Genomic DNA, 4,541 nt, shown 5'->3' on the forward strand with positions numbered 1-4,541 from the left:
CGACAGAGGGTACTTCTTACATGGTGTTGGGTGAACCTAGGACAGTTAGAACCTTCACAGGTTCCCTATTTACCCACTCACCAGCCTTCAAAACAGTACCTCAGGCTGGAGACCAGGCTAAGTATGTGCTGTATGGATGAGCCATGTGCTCAGCCCCTAGTCTCATCCCCTGATGCTTAATCTATACAGCTGGACTTAGTTCTCTGCCACAGGCAATCTACTACTCCCACATTTCCTAGGGCATTTTTTTAAAATTAATTTTTTTGAGATTTACTTTATGTACATGAGTGTTTTGCCTGCATGAGTACAGTATCTGCAGAAGCCAGAAGAGGGTGTGGGACCCCCTGGGACTGATGTAACAGACAGTTGTAAGCTGCCAAATGGGAGCTGGGAATTGAATCTGGATCTGTCCTTCCCTTGGTTGCCAAGGTAGTGGCTCACACATTTAATCACTACAGAGGTGGCACATCTGTGGTTTCCAGGCCAAGTCTGGTCTTCAGAATGAAACCCTGTTTCAAAAAATAAAAAGATGGGGAGATACAGTTGTGAATACTGCTGTTGCTTGTGAACAGAGGCCAGAGATACTGACCACAGCCTTGGTGAAAAATTAAGAGTTTCCCCCATGTCAACAATGTCAACAGTGCTGAAGCTGGGGGACCCTGAGCTAGGTTCCTCTCCTCTCTCCTCAGTGTTCTTTAATGACTTGCCAGTTACCCTGAACCCGATAAAGTGACCCATTTCAGTAAGGGACTCCTAGGCCATCATTTCTCTTGACTATCCCTTGCACTGTCACTGCTTTTTCTTTTTCTTCATTTACAGTTCTCCAGGTGCTCTCCCCATTGTGACCTTCTAGAGCAGTGTCAGAAACAAATAGGTTGCCAACTGTGTAAGCAATAAAAAAACAATATTCTAGTGGCTACGATTTTGAAGAGTAAAAGAAGTAATTTGTGTAAATATGCCTTATTTAACATATCCAAGATATTGTTGTATGTAATCACTGTAAGAATTATTAGCAATATTTTGACATACCTTGTGTTAATTGCTGCCTTTGAAGTCTTACGTGTATTCATACCAGTCACTTTTAAAAGCACCCCCACTTGGCCAGCAAGACGACTTGATGGGTAAGTGTGCTTGCCAATTTTGGCAGCTTCACTTGGTGGAACGGGAGAACCAACTCCTGCAAACTGTCCCTAACCTCCACGTGCTGGGGTACATGCGCACAAACACACACATATACATAAATAAGTAATTTCTTAAAGAATTATAAGTGTGTGCTTTGGGTACTTCAGAGGCCTAGGCAAGTGGATTACTACAAGTTCAAGACTGCCCTGGGCTATATCGTGAGTTCTAGGACAGCCTGTACTACAGTAAGAACCTTCCATGATTGAAATAGATACTTCACTACTTAAGGACTAGGGTGTTAGGGTGTGGTACATTGCTTGCCTACCATTCGTAAGCCCTGGGTTCCATCCCTCAAGCACCACCAAAAAAAAAAAAAAAAAAAAAAAAAAAAAAAAAGATGGTGATATTTACCTATAGTCTTAAACTATTTTGGATACTGGAGCAGTACAATCATAAGTTTGAGTCCAGTTCAATGCATAGTTAAATAGGCATTGTGTCCAAATGGAAAAGAAAAAAGTTGGTAGCCACACAGCTACATACAGATGGTACAGATCCCAGCTTCACTTCCTTCACAGTAATTTCCAACTTAAGACGTGCTATTTCAGTCATCATTACAGCAGCACCCTCATAATCTGTGTGTGTATGTGTGTGTGTGTATGTGTGTGTTGCTTGCACATATGGATATGTATCACCTGTGTGCCTGGTGCCCACAGAGGTCAGAAGGGGGTCAGAAACTTGAGTTACTGATGATTGTAAGCCACCACGTGGGTACTGGGAAACCGAACCCTGGTCCTCTGCAAAAGCAGCAAGTGCTCTTAACTGCTGAGCCATCTCTCCAGAGTTCACTCTGGAAAAATCCCATGAGTTTATTGGGCTTCCTTACACAACATAGCGGTTACTTATTAGGTGTGTGGGCACTTCTCCCTGAACTAACCAGCTCTGGAAAGCCTTACCCAGCAGAACTGAAGACTTTCCCCATAGTCATGTATATGGATCCCCTGCTCTGTAGTCTTCTCTGACCTATACATACTCTTAATCCCTCTCCAGGCTAAGTAGAGTTGCCAGGTGGTAGGGAGAAGCTCAATACTTGTGCCGTATGCCCGTCTATAGGAGGGGGAGCCATCAGCAAACTCATTTGGGATGGTCATCTCAGGGGGCAATGGCTCTGAGGACAGTGATTCTCCACAACCTTTGTGGTTGAGATTGTAGGATGGCTCCTGAAGTGTGTTGGATTGTAATCTAATAAGGCAAAACCACAAGTTACAGGAATTAAGACATATATTTTACCGGAAATGGGAGTTCTTGTGAGATACCTAGGAAATTGCAGGGAAAGGAGAAAGACCATACTATAAGGTTGTCTTAGGGTTACAATTGTGATGAAACACCATGATCAAAGTTAGGGAGGAAGGGGGTTATTTGGCTTTCATATCACTGCTCATCCTTGAAAGGAGTCAGGACAGGAACTCAAACAGGGCAGGAACCTAGAGTCAGGAGCTGATGCAGAGGTCATCCATATGTGCTGTTTACTGGCTTGCTCCTCCTGCTCTTTTATGGAACCCAGCTCCACCAGCCAAGGGATGGTCCCACCCACAGTGGGCTGGACCTTCACCCATCAATCACTAATTAAGAAGCTGCTCTACAGGCATACAGCTGGACCTTATGGAGGTATTTTCTCAATTGAGCTTCCCTCTTTTCAGATAACTCGAACTTGTGTCAAATTGACATAAAACTGGCTAGCACAAAGGCCATACACATTTAGTCCTTAAGCATGATTCATAGCTATTTTAAGATTATTATATGGGCCGGTCGGTGGTGGCACACGCCTTTAATCCCAGCACTCGGGAGGCAGAGGCAGGTGGATTTCTGTGAGTTCGAGACCAGCCTGGTCTATAAGAGCTAGTTCCAGGATGGCCTCTAAAGCCTCAGAGAAACCCTGTCTCGAAAAACAAAAAAACAAAACAAAACAAAAAAGATTATTATATGGGACATCTCTCTATAAAAAGGTATTCTATGTTGGCAACCTTGATGGTAAGTGTTAATTGTGCTGAAAATTCTTTTATTTATTTTTTTCAAATTAGCCCTTGACTGGAACTTTGTGAAGCAGGCTGGCTGACTTGAACTCAGGAGATCCAGATCCACCTGCCTCTGCCTCCAGAGAGCTAGGATTAAAGGTGAGTTCACCGAGTCCAGCCTGTACTGGAATTGTCTGTCAGCTGGTGAGAGCCTCTGACCAGACTCTCTAGTGAGGGGCTCTTTCCCTTCCCATGTCTCCTTATTCTTCCCTTTTTACCCTGTTTCATGTCTGTACAGGAAGGATCTAATTCCCTGCTTCCCTGCTGTACATTTGACTGTAGCCTGGTTGTTCATGTTCCCTCTGCCTAACATTTTTGAGGTCTCTCGGTCTGCTGTTTCGTTATTTTAATTTTTTCCGCAAACACTAGTTTCATCTGGGATCTGTAGGCAAGGGAGAAGGGGAGGGTTAGGTCTTGCTGACTGAGTGTTCTGGCTGCAGAGAACCAGACATCTTCCTGATACTGTCTTGATGTCATTGGGAAACAGTGATCAGTCAGTCATATCTGTATCTCAGGGAGAAAACTTATTTCTTGAGACAGTTGTCAAGACAGCCTCCTCTGCCCGAGCAAGCAGTTCCAAAAGGAGGTCATAAACTTATCAAGAGTGTCTTACTCTGCATGTGTCCTCCGAAGCTGCATCAATTTCCTCACACCCAAGCTCCTCACTCACTCCTATAAGGGCCCTTATGGGCTCCCTCCCCTTAGCTCAACTTCATCCCCAGGGAAAGATGGATACCTCTTGTAGTGCTAATCAACGCAGTCTCACCTGTTGAGGGCAGACTGTGGTCTCTCTCCTGCCCTTTGTTCCTTTTTTCTGCATCCCTAAATCTAACACATAGTCCTGGCTTGCCTACCGGGGACTTGCTATATAAATGACCTCCAATTTTGAATCTTCCTGCCTCAGACGTGTGAGTGCTGGAATTACAGGCAGGTGCCATCAGTCCCCGGTACAACTAGAATCTTAATGTCGTTTTACTACGTAAGGGAAGAAATAAACAGACTTCAGAGTGGAACGTGGATTTCTTCTTCCATTTTTCATTTTATCCAAGGTCATACAGTAAATGCTAGAAGTGTTGTCCCTGTGAAATTTCTGTGGGCTGTCCGCCTACTCTGGAGCAATAATTCAAATTACTGGCGGCGCCATCTCAAAATGTTAGCACTATTCTACAGCAAGGTGATGGTTTAAGATTGCTCCTTGAGGGTCTGACTACTCTGAGAACATCGCCTCGGGCCAGACCAGTTTCCTCCACTCTCAACTAGAAACACGCCCCTCTCCTCCGTCCCCGCCCCCTCACCACGCCCTCTGCCAAACGGCGAGATGACCTGCCCACCTGGCCCCGCCCGCCC

Source organism: Cricetulus griseus (assembly GCF_003668045.3).
Source record: "Cricetulus griseus strain 17A/GY chromosome 1 unlocalized genomic scaffold, alternate assembly CriGri-PICRH-1.0 chr1_1, whole genome shotgun sequence".
NCBI lineage: Eukaryota > Metazoa > Chordata > Mammalia > Rodentia > Cricetidae > Cricetulus > Cricetulus griseus.